This window comes from Mandrillus leucophaeus, unplaced genomic scaffold (genome assembly GCF_000951045.1).
Source record: "Mandrillus leucophaeus isolate KB7577 unplaced genomic scaffold, Mleu.le_1.0 Scaffold49, whole genome shotgun sequence".
NCBI lineage: Eukaryota > Metazoa > Chordata > Mammalia > Primates > Cercopithecidae > Mandrillus > Mandrillus leucophaeus.
In genome coordinates this window covers 3145284-3158693 of record NW_012105253.1, presented here as the reverse complement: position 1 = coordinate 3158693, position 13410 = coordinate 3145284, and the positions used below count along the sequence as shown (strand labels likewise).

At 39.6% G+C, this 13410-nt stretch overlaps 1 pseudogene; it reads right to left on the bottom strand.

Moving 5' to 3' along the window:
- The window catches only part of LOC105550554, a 24363-nt pseudogene that overhangs the window by 2908 nt on the left and 8045 nt on the right, over nt 1-13410 (bottom strand).

The window sequence follows — 13410 nt, the reverse complement described above, 5'->3', positions numbered from 1 at the left end:
CCGTGCCTGCTGGGACCACAGGTGCGCACCCCCGTGCCTGCTGGGACCACAGGTGCGCACCCCCGTGCCTGCTGGGACCACAGGTGCGCACCCCCATGCCTGGCTCCACATAGTTGTTGTTTTTGTTTGTTTGTTTGTATTTTGAGACAGAGTCTCGCTCTGTCACCCAGGCTGGAGTGCAGTGGCATGATCTTGGCTCACTGCAACCTCCACCTCCTGGGTTCAAGCAATTCTTCTGCCTCAGCCTCCCGAGTGGCTGGGACTGCAGGCATATGCCACCACACCCAGCTAATTTTTGTATGTTTAGTAGAGATGGGGTTTCACCATGTTGGCCAGGCTGGTCACAAACTCTTGACCTCAGATGATCTGCCCACCTCGGCCTCCCAAAGTGCTGGGATTACAGGCATGAGCCACTGTGTCCGGCCTACATTGTACTTTTTAATGTAACCTGAGAACAAAGGAATCTTTAATATTCCTTTACCAGCCAGACACAGTGGCTCATGCCTGTAACCCAGGGCTTTGAAAGACTGAGGTGAGAGGATCACTTGAGCCCAGGAATTCAAGACCATCCTGGGCAGCATAGCAAAATGCCATCTCTAAAAAAAAAAAGAAACAAAAATTATTGCCCTTACATGGTGGCAGATGTGTGTAGTCCTAGCTACTCGGGAGGCTGGGATGGGAGGATCGCTTGAGCCCAGGAGTTCGAGGCTACTACAAGCTATGATCATGCCACTGCACTCCTGCCTGGGTGACAGAGCAAGACTCTGTCTCAAGAAGAAAAGAATAATTCTTTACCCTGATCATTTTATTTCAGTGAGAAAAAAATAAGGATGTGTTTAGATGGAATCATTCAAATGCCTTCCAAAGCAGGTACCCAACAGCAGCCACTGTGCCTGGCTTCCTATGACTTTTGACATGACTCCATCAGTCTGATAATTTCCTTGCTCTCTGACACAAGTTGTCTCTGACTTATCTTGTTCCTTTTCTACCCTAGACTTGGAATCATTCATTCTTCTGAGGAAAGCTAGGGTCCATATTGATTTTTAAAATCTTTCTTTCTTTCTTTCTTTTGTTATTTCTTTCTTTTCTTTTCTTTTTTTTTTTGAAACGAGGTCTTGCTCTGTCACCTAGGCTGGAGTGCAGTGGCACAATCATGGCTCACTGCAACCTCTGCCTCCTGGGCTCAAACCATCCACCCACCTTAGCCTCCTGAGTAGCTGGGACCGCAGGTGTGTGCCACCATGCCTGGCTAATTTTTGTATTTTGGGTAGAGACGGGATTTCACCATGTTGCCCAGGCTAGTCTTGAACTCCTCAAGCAATCCTCCTGCCTCAGCCTCCCAAAGTGCTAGGATTACAGGCATGAGCCACCACTCCTGGCCTTAAAATGTTTCTTATAGGTGCCTCTTCCTTCTTGTATGACTAAGGCACTTGTACCTAGGAATCCAAGATCCAGCTGAGAAATTTACTTAAAATTTTTGATAAACATATGACAAAATATTCAATCTCCAGGATAAGGATGATATTTTTAAAATATAGTCAGTCTCACTGGAAAGCAAAGATATGCAACTATAAATTTTGTCACTTCTGTATTGGGTAAATGTTAAAAATTTGAGAATAACCAGCTGGGAAAAGAGTAGAGAAAACTCTCATGCACTAAGTATTAGAAAATAAATAGATACTACCTTTGCTTGGCAAGCAGTATGACAAATGTATCAAAATGTAGACTATCCTTTGATCCATCATTTCCAAATCTAGGAATGTATTCTAAGGAAATAGTTGGAGATACATGCATAAAGATATAGGCACAAACCTGATGATTAAAATATTGTTTATAGTAGTATAAAAGGGAAACAACATAAATGATTGTTCCCAAATATATCCCTAGCATCTAACATGCAATATGGTAGGTATCCAGTGAATATTTCTTAGGTGAACTAATAAGTGCATATCCAGCTACAAGATGTTGGTTACATAAATACAGGTGCATCTATAAAATATAATACTTTGCAATCATAATATGCTGGGCACAATGGCTCATGCCTGTAATCCCAACACTTTGAGAGGTCAAGGCAGGAGGATTGCCTGAGCCCAGGAATTCAAAACCAGTCTGGGCAACATAGTGAGACTCTATTGCTACAAAAACATTAAAAATTAGCTGGGCATGATGGCCCAGGCTTGTAGTCCTGGTTACTCAGAGGGCTGAGGTGGGAGGACTGCTTGAGTCCAGGAAGTCAAGGCTGCAGTGAGATCTGTGATCACACCACTGCCCTCCAGACTGGGTGACAGGGTGAGACCCTATTTCAAAAAATAATAATACTTTGCAATCATTAAAAAATGGTGAGGTAGATTTACATTTAATGACTGTGGTAGGCAGAATAATGGTCCCACAAATATGTCCATATGCAAATCCCTGGAACCTTAAAATACATGCAACTACATGGCAAGGGGGAATTAAGGTTTCAGACAGAACTAAAGTTGCTAATAAACTGGCCTTAAAATGGGACAGTTATCCTGGGTTATCCAGGCAGACGTGATGTAATCACAGAAGTCCTTGGAAGAGGGAGAACCAAAGTCATGGCAGCATGAGAATGACTCAGCTGAAGCTGCTGGCTTTGAAGATGGAGGAAGAAAGCCATGAACCAAGCAATGTAGGCTTCCTCTAGAGGCTGGAAAGGGAAAGGAAGTGGATTCTCCCCTGGAGTTTCCAGAAAGGACTGCAGTCCTGCCAACAATATGACTTTGGCCCAGTTAGACCCATTTTCAGACTTCTGACCTATAGAACTGTAAGATAAATTTGTGTTGTTTTAAGCCACTAAATTTGTGATAACTTGTCACAGCAACAATAGGAAACTAAAAACACTTTAGAAACATTTATAAGACATACTGATAAGTCTTAAAAGTAGGTTACAAAATAACTTTGTGTTGTTGTTAGTTTGAATATATCCTCCAAAACTCTTATGTTGGAAACTTAATCCCCACTGCAACATTGTTAAAAGGTAGGATCTTTTGGGAGGTGTGTAGGTTATGAGGGTTCAGCCCCCACAAATAGATTAATGCCTCTATGAAAAGGGCTTTGGAGAGCGGGTTTGCTCTGTCTTGCTCTTCTGCCTTCCTTCATGGGAGAACTCAGCAAGAAAGCACTCAGATGCTGGTGCCTTGATTTTTGTCTTCTCAGCCTTCAGAACTGTGAGATAATAACTTTCTGTTCATTATAAATAACCCAATCACAGGTATTCTGTTATAGCAGAACAAAATGGACTAAGACACATGTGATTTCATTTGTGCATATACATTTGTCTGTATATGCATAAAGACATCAAGAAGGATGCTCATGAAAAGTTAAATTTAGACTTTTATTAATAATCATTATACATCTATCTAAGAGTAGCTGAAGAAAAGATATTTTCTTCTGGTATAACCAAAAGACTGGAAGTAGGTGATTACTGGCATAGGTTCCTGGAAGGAGAAATGACCACCCAATGGTCTTGGGGACCCAGTGAATCCACAGTAAGATGAACTTTGGCCAGGACTGCATTTATTACCTCGTCTGCCAACTCCAACAAAGGAAACCAGGATGACATTTGGGTCTCTGTGTATAAATGTTAACTAAAACCCTGTGTCTCATAATCCTCAAAATAGTTGGGTATTCCCTAGTATACTGTCCCTGAGTAAATGGTGATAGGTCCTTTTGGGAAAGGACTGAGGATATCATTAATGTACATGTATTTGGTAGTCATTACATGACTGTATACATTTGCCAACTCTCATAGAAATGTACATTTTAAATAGGTGGGTTTCTTTGTATAATAAAGCTATTTTTGAGGGAGTGGAGTGAGGGTTGAAAAATTACTATTTGGGCCGGGCGCGGTGGCTCAAGCCTGTAATCCCAGCACTTTGGGAGGCCGAGACGGGCGGATCATGAGGTCAGGAGATCGAGACCATCCTGGCTAATACGGTGAAACCCTGTCTCTACTAAAAAATACAAAAAACTAGCCGAGCGAAGTGGCGGGTGCCTGTAGTCCCAGCTACTCGGGAGGCTGAGGCAGGAGAATGGCGTGAACCCGAGAGGAGGAGCTTGCAGTGAGCTGAGATCCGGCCACTGCACTCCAGCCTGGGTGACAGAGCAAGACTCTGTCTCAAAAAAAAAAAAAAAAAAAAAAAAAATACTATTTGGTACAATATTCACTATTCAGGTGATGGGTACATTAAAAGCTCAGACGTCCCCACTACACAATATATGCAGGTAAAAAACCTGGACTTGAAATTCAGAGGATCATAGAGGCTACTATGAGCAACAAGCCAAAAAACCTAGAGAAATTGACAAATTCCTAGACGCATATGACCTACCAAAATTGAACCAGGAAGAAATCCAAAACCTAAACAGACCAATAATAAGTAACAGAATCGAAGCCATAATAAAAATTCTCCTAGCAAAGAAAAGCCCAGGACCCAATAGCTTCACTACTAAATTTTACCAAATATTTAAAGAAGAAATAATACCAGTCCTATTCAAACTATTTCAAAAAAGAGAAGAGGAGGGAATCTTTCCAAACTCATTCTATGAGGCCAGTATTACCTTGATACCAAAACCAAAGACACATCAAAAAAAGAAGACTACAGGCCAGTATCTCTGATGAACATGGATGGAAAAATCCTCAACCAAATACCAGTAAACAAAATTTAACAACACATTGAAAAGATCATTCATTATGACCAAGTGGGATTTATCCCAGGAATGCAAGGATGGTTCAATAGATGCAAATCAATCAATGGGATACATCATATCAACAGAATGAAGGACAAAAACCATGTGACTACTTCAACTGACAGTGAAAAGAATTTCATAAAATTCAATATCCCTTCATGATTTAAAAAAAAAACTAAAAAAACTGGGTATACAAGGAACATACCTCAACACAATAAAAGCTATATATGACAGACCCACAGCTAGTATCATATTGAATGGCTAAAATGGAAAGCCTTTCCTCTACGATCTAGAACAAGACAAGGATGCCCACTTTCACCAGTTTTTCGACATAGTACTGGAATACCTAGCTAGAACAATCAGATAAGAGAGAAATAAAGGGCGTCCAAAGTAGAAAAGAATAAGTCAAATCATCCTTGTCTGCAGATGATATGCTCTTATATTTGGAAAAACCTAAAGACTCCACCAAAAAAAAAAAAAAAAAAAAAACTGTTAGAACTCATAAATTCAATAAAGTTGCACCAGTACCATTTCTACATGCCAACAGCAGTACCATTTCTACATGCCAACAGCAAGCAATCTGAAAATGAAATCAAAAAAGTAATTCCATTTACAATAACTACAAATAAAATGAAATACCTAGGAATTAAGTAGTGAAATATCTCTACAATAAAAACTATAAAACATTGATGCAAGAAATTGAAGAGGACACGCACAAAAATGGAAAGATATGCCATGTTCATTGGTTTGAGGAATCAATATTGTTAAAATGTCCAAACTACCCAAAGTAATCTACAAATTCAATGCAGTCCCTAGCAAAATACCAATGACATTCTGCACAGAAATAGAAAAATAAATCCTAAAATTTATGTGGAACTACAAAAGACCCAGAATGGCCAAAGCTATCTTGAGAGAAAAGAACAAAACTGGAGGACTCACAGTACCTGGCCTCTAAATATACCCCAGAGCTATAGTAACCAAAACAGCATGGTACTGGCATAAAAACAGACATGTAGACCAATGGAGCACAATAGAGAACCCAGAAATAAATCCATACATCTACAGTGAACTCATTTTTGACAAAAGTGCCAAGAACATCTACTGGGGAAAGGACAGTCTCTTCAAAAACTGGTACTGGGAAAACTGGATATCCACATGCAGAAGAATGAACTAGATTCCCATCTCTCACCCTATACAAAAATCAAATCAAAATGGATTAAAGACTTAAATCTAAGACCTCAGACAAAGAAACTACTACAAGAAAACATTGGGGAAACTCTCCAGGACATTGGTGTGGGCAAAGATTTCTTGAGTAAAAACCATAAGCACAGGCAACTGAAGCAAAAATGGACAAATGGGATCACATCAAGTGAAAAAAGCTTCTGCACAGCAAAGGAAACAATCAACAAAGAGAAGTGACAACCCACAGAACAGAGAAGATATTTGCCAACTACCCATCTGACAAGAGATTAATAACCAGAATATAGAAGGAGTTCAGGTCCGGGCTTGGTGACTCATGCCTGTAATCCCAGCAATTCGGGAGACCGAGGTGGGTGGATCATGAGGTCAGGAGTTTGAGACCAGCCTGGTCAATATGGTGAAACCCCATGTAGCAGGACAAGCCGCAGACAAAACCCCTCAGACACGGAGTTAAAGAAGGAAGGGGTTTATTCGGCCGGGAGCATCAGCAAGACTCCTGTCTCAAGAGCCGAGCTCCCTGAGTGAGCAATTCCTGTTCCTTTTAAGGGCTTACAACTCTAATGGGGCTCCGCATGAGAGGGTCGTGATCAATTGAGCAAGCAGGAGGTACATGACTGGGGGCTGCATGCACTGGTAATTAGAACGAAACAGAATAGGACAGGGATTTTCACAGTGCTTTTCTATACAATGTCTGTAATCTATAGATAACATAACTGATTAGGTCAGGGATTAGTCTTTAACTACCAGGCCCAGGGTGTGGCACCGGGCTGTCTGCTTGTGGATTTCACTTCTGCCTTTTAGTTTTTACATCTTCTTTCTTTGGAGGCAGAAATTGGGCATAAGACAATATGAGGGGTGGTCTCCTCCCTTACCCGTATCTACTAAAAATACAAAAATTAGCAGGGGGTGGTGGCACATGCCTGTAGTCCCAGCTACTCAGGAGGCTGAGGCAGAAGAATCGCTTGCACCTGGGAGGCAGAGGTTGCAGTGAACCAAGATGGTGCCACTGCACTCTAGCCTGGGCAACAGAGCGTGACTCCATCTCAAAAAAAATAAAAATAAAAAAATAAAAGAAGGAGCTCAAACAACTCAATAGGGAAAAAAAGTAATAATCCAATTTGAAAATGGGCAAAAGATCTGAATAGATATTTCTTAAAAGAAGACATACAAATGACCAATGGGTATAAGAAAAGGTGCTCAACATCATTGATCATCAGAGAAATGCAAATTAAAATTAGAGTGAGAGATCATCTCACCCCCTTAAAGTGGCTTTTATGCAAAAGACAGGCAACAACGAATGCTGGAGAGGATATGGAGAAAAAGGACCCGCGTACACTGTTGGTGGGAATGTAAATTATCACAACCACTATGGAGAACAGTTTGGAAGTTCCTCAAAATACTAAAAACAGGATGACCATGTGATCCAGCAATCTCACTGCTAGGTATATGCCCAAAAGAAAGGAAATCAGTTTATCAAAGAGACATCTGCACACTTCTGTTCATTGAAGCACTATTTACAATAGCCGAAATTTGAAAGCAGCCTAAGTGTCCATCAGTAGACAAATGGATAAAGAAAATGTGGTACATACGCACAATAGAGGACAATTTAGCCTTAAAAAGAATGGGATCCTGTCATTTACAACAGCATGGATGGAACTGGAGGTCATTATGTTAAGTGAAATAAGCCAGGCACAGGAAGACAAACTTCACATGTTCTTACTTATTTGTGGGAGCTAGAAGTTAAAACACTTGAACTCATGGAGATAGAGAGTAGAATGATGGGTTACTAGAGGCTAGAAAGGGTATGGGTGGGGCGTGCTGTGGGGGTGGTTAATGGGTACAAAAAAATAGAATGAATAAGGTCTAGTGTTTGATAGCACAACAGATGCTAAAAATAAAAATAGCCAGGCACAGCGTTGCAGGGCTGTAGTTCCAGCTACTCAGAAGACAGACAGGAAGATCCCTTGAGCCCTGGAGTTCAAGACTACAGTGAGCTGTGATCATATTACTGCACTCCAGCCTGGGCAATACAGCAAGACCCTGTCTCAAAAAATAAAAAAAGAATAATGATAATTTAGTTGTACATTTTAAAATAACAAAAAATATAACTGGATTGTTTTTAACACGAACGATAAATGCTCAAGGTGATGACTACCCCCATTTACCCTGATGTGATTATTACACATTGTATCCCTGTGTATGAGATATCATGTGCCCCATAAATATATATACCTACTATGTACCCACAAAAATTAAACATTATAAAAAAGAAACCTGTACTTATACTCCCTAAATATATAAAAAATTTAAAAAAAACAGTAGAGCTATTTTTTAAATCTCTGGTTTAATTTATTTTTTCCAATCTCAGTAGTGCTCACTCTCCATGGTCACAACTACTAACCAGAGACTAGAATTAGACCTGGGTATCATTCCAGGGTGTCAATGAAATTGAAAAAGAAAACTATGGGAACACCAGAGACAAAGAGAACTCAATCATTGGGGGAGGTGGGCACAAGCTGCAAACAATCAAAAATCACATCGACAAACAACATCAGACTTTTTTTTTTTTTTTTTTTGAGACATTTTGTTCTTGTTGCCCAGGCTGGAGTGCAATGGCATGAGCTCGGCTCACTGCAACCTCCGTCTCCCGGATTCAAGCGATTCTCCTGCCTCAACCTCCTGAGTAGCAGGGATTACAGGCACCCACCACCAGGCCTGGCTAGTTTTTTGTATTTTTAGTAGAGACAGGGTTTCACCATGTTGGACAGCCTGGTCTTGAACTCCTGACCTCAGGTGATCTACCTGCCTCAGCCTCCCAAAGTTCTGGGATTACAGGCATAAGCCACCGTGCCTGGCCGACATCAGACTTCTTAGTAGCAACTCTGGACACTAAAATAATGATGTGATGCCTTAAGAATTCTGAGGAAAATATATTTCCAACTAAAAACTGTCATTCAAATATGTAGTAGAACAAATATCTTTTCAGACATGTATATAGCATAAAATTATTTGCTGAATATTGTACTCCCTCAAAAATACGGGAACAAATTCAGGGAAAAAGACATGGTGGTATAAGAAACAAGGGCTCCAACCTGAGTACAAGAGAGATGAAGGGGGCCGGGCGCAGTGGCTCACACCTGTAATCCCAGCACTTTGGGAGGCCAAGGCGGGCAGATCATGAAGTCAGGAGTTTGAGACCAGCCTGGCCAATATGGTGAAACCCCATCTCTACTAAAAAAAAAATACAAAAATTAGCCGAGCGTGGTGGCACGTGCCTGTAGTCCCAGCTACTCAGGAGGCTGAGACAGAAGAATCACTTGAACCAGGGAGGTGGAGGTCGCAGTGAGCTGAGATCGTGCCACTGCACTCCAGCCTGGGTGACAGAACGAGACTGTGTCTCAAAAAAAAAAAAAAAAAAAGAGAGATGAAGGGAATACTCTGACTAATGGTGGGGACATATTTCAAGACAGGTCAGAAGCAGGTCAGAAGGCTCCAAGATAGGCTCAAGCAAGATTAAATACACAAATACCTCATTTATCAACACATCAATAACATGTTTATTAACACTATGAGAATTCGGAGATGAGTTACATAGAAAACTAAGCAAATGAGAAGACAATTAGAAGGTGTACAAGAAAGGAAAAGTATTAATAAGATACTTCATGGATCAGTCATAAAAACTATTTATTTGGTCCTAAAACTGAACACTCATTCAACCAAAAATTGACCCAACTGTATTAGGAGGATGGGGAGATAGGAACTATCCATGTGTGGGGGGTATGTGTGTGTGAGAGAGAGTGTGTGGACACCAAATCCTCATATTTCATTGCAATATGATAAATGCAATGCATTTAGACTGAAACTCTCATATTTAGTTCTGAGAAGCAGAGGAAGCTGAGCAAAGCAAAGAATCAAAGAGACAAGCCATATTTGTAGGAAGCACTTTGCCCTGCAGAAGAGAAGACATCATTGTGAACAGTTCCACAGCTGCTTATCAAATAAGATGGAGAAGAGTAAATGCAAAATTTGGAGTCAGGTAAATGCCTGCTAAATAGGTGGGCACATGGCTGTGGGGTCCCCCTACATGTATATTCATCAAAATAGCTGGTCCAGGAAAACTCTTCCTTAAAGAAGAGCAACCACACAGACAACACAGCTGAGAGTCTATAGAAAATTAACAGAAGAGGAAAAAAAAAAAACAGAAGGGAAAGGAACAAAAAAATCAAATGGTGGACAGAATATTAATAGAAAATAGATAACTAGGATATTCATGTATAGGAAAGCTATCACCAGACATTTTACTCTGACAGTGTATTAGTCTGTTCTCACATTGCTATAAAGAAATACCTGAGACTGGGTAATTTATAAAGAAAAGAGGTTTAATTGGCTCGCGATTCTGCAGGCTGTAGAGGAAGGCAGCATCTGCTGGACTTCCGGGGAACCCTCAGAAAACTTACAATTATGGTGGAAGGCGAAGGGGGAAGGGGGAAGCAGGCTCATCTGATATGGCCACAGCAGGAGGAAGAGAAGCAGGGGAGGTGGCATACACATTTAAACAACCAGATCTTGTGAGAACTGAGTCACCACACAGTGCCAAGCAGGGGATGATGTTAACCATTCATGAGAACTCAGTCCCCATGAGCCAGTCACCTCCCTTCATGCCCTACCTCCAGCAGTAGGGATGACATTTCAACATGAGATTTGGGTGGGGACGCAGATCCAAACCATATTGGATAGAAAGGTAGAAAGTAGTATTAGTACATTGATACTAGGTCGGTGCAAAAGTAATTGCGGTTTTTGCCATTACTTTCACTGACAAAAAATGCAATGACTTTTGCACCAACTTAATACATTTAAGATAAATCAAATAGTAGGACTGAGTGTATTTTGCAATACCAAGTTAAACACAAAATGTAGGAAAAAACCACTAATTTCATAATTGAATTATAGTGTGAAATGATAGATGTGTTTCCAAAAATTAAAGGTTAAGGGCATAGAGTAAGACCCTGTCTCAAAAAAATTAATAATAATGTAATTGTACATTTTAAAATAACAAAAAGAGTATAATTGGATTGTTTGTAACATGAAGGATAAATGCTAGAACAAAAATATAAACCTTCCAAATTGTTGGAAGTAACATACACAAAATAAAGCAAATGGATAAACTCATGGAGGATTTTTTTTAAGGTTTAAAGGAGAGAGAATGACATAAAATAATGTGATAGATGTATGCTCAAACATACCTCTGGTGTCAAAAATGCAAATAGGCTTAACTCACCTATTAAAAGAAAAAGATTGGCAGATTGGACCACAAAGCAAAATCTAACTCTATGCTGTTACTTCTACTCAGAACAAAGTGATGCATAAATGTTGATAATAAAAAGATGGGCACTAGTACAATTAGGCAAATGCAAATAAAAAGAGAGCAGGTGTCACAATCAAACAAGGTTGAATCCAGGTCAAAATCATTAAGCAAGTCAAAGAAACACACTTTGAATGATAAAGGATCCATTTCTCAATGAAGATATAACAGTTATGAATATGCAGCAAAGAAACTGGCATCAATATTCAAAAACAAAAATGGTAAGAGTCACAAGGACAGTAGAAACGGAAGATTACAGGTCATGAGAGTTGACATGAAAAAGGAGTAAAGCTTATAGGCAATCTAAATACCACAAATAATAAAGAATAGATTGTAAATATAGCTTACGCCTTGAAAACAAAGAATAGGATCCATAGCACGTTCAATAAAACTGACTGTACCTTAGGTCACAAAGAAAACAACACTAAACACTTACACGGGTGCTTACTATGCCCCAGCCACCCTTCTAAGCAATTCATGTATGTTAACTCACTTAATTCCAACAACTTTGAAAAGTACATATATTATGATTCCCATTTTGCAGATGAGGAGACTAAGGCACAGAATGGTTACATCACTTTTGCCAAGATTGCAGAGAGCATGCTAGTGAGCAGCAGAGCTGGAGTTTAACCCAGGCAGCCCGACTCCCAATCTGTGCTCTTAACCACTAGGCCAGAGACTTTTTTCAATAAGGTCTCAAAAGTAGAACCACTGCAGATAGTTTCTAATCACAATGCCCTAAAAGCAGAAGTTAATAGTAAAAACAAAAAAGCTTAAGAACTCTGCCACCTAAAATTTAAAAAGAAAAAAATAAATGAACGAACCAACCAATCAACCAAAGAAACAGTTAGCAAACAAAAACTACCTTTTTAAGTTCTGGGTAAAAGACAATCCAAACTGGACTAGAGTTAAAGCTCAGAAAACAAGGTCTTTAATTTTTATATTAATAAACAAACAAACAAAAAAATGAGTGACTTAAGGATCTTATCAAGAAGTTATAAAAACATAATTGAAATAAAAATAAGGAATCCACAAAGAAAAATGAAATTAATGAATTTATGAATAGAAAAAACTGTACTACCAATAAATAAGTGAAAGAGCTGGTTCTTTGAAAAAAAGGTAAACCAATAAAACAGAAGAGCCTTTAAAACAAGCAAAAGAAACGAAAACATACAAAATATTATAGATCTTAGATAAATTCACAGAAGTGGAAAATCCTGGTTAAAGAGTATGAACATTTATAATTTTGACAGATATTGCTGATATGCCATATACAAAAGATTTTGCCAATTTCCATCTCCACCAGCAATGAATGGAACCGATTGTTTCCTCACATGTTCAGCAACAGAGTATTAGCCATTTTTAAAATGTGTCAACCTAAAAGATGAAAAGTAGTGCCTCTGTATAGTATTATAGATACATGTCTATTTTTTTTGTTTTGTTTTGTGGTTATAGTCTTTGCCAGAATTGGAATCTGTTTTGCTTGAGTCATGATAAGAAGTTGGAAATTTTTCTCCTATTATGTATGCTGTATTACTTTAAATAATATTAAACCTATTTTTCTATAAGTGCTTCGTTGAATTCCTCTATGAAACTGTATGGTCCTAGTTTTTTTGTTTTGTTTTGTTTTGTTTTGTCTTTGAGACAGGATCTCACTCTGTCGCCCAGGCTGGAGTGCTGAGGCATGATCGCGGCTCACAGCAGCCTTGAACTCCTGGGCTCAAGTGATCCTCCCACCTCAGACTCCCAGGTAGTTAGGACTACAGGCATGCACCACCATGCCTGGATAGTTAAAAAAAATTTTTTTGTAGAGACAGGGTCTTGCTATGTTGCCCAGATTGCTCTTGAACTCCTGGCCTCAAGCAATCCTCCTGCCTTGGCCTCCCAAAGTGCTGGGAATACAGGGCAACATTCTTGATTTCTTCTGTAGTAACTGGTCTGGATTTTCTGTCCTTTCTGAAACCAGTTTTGTTATCCTTTTTTATGGATAAACCATCACTGTAATTCACATTTTTTACAACAAAGCATCCTGCATCTTTTTTTTCTTTTTTTTTTTTTTTGAGATGGAGTCTCGCTCTGTCGCCCAGGCTGGAGTGCAGTGGCGCAATCTTCTGTAGTAACTGGTCTGGATTTTCTGTCCT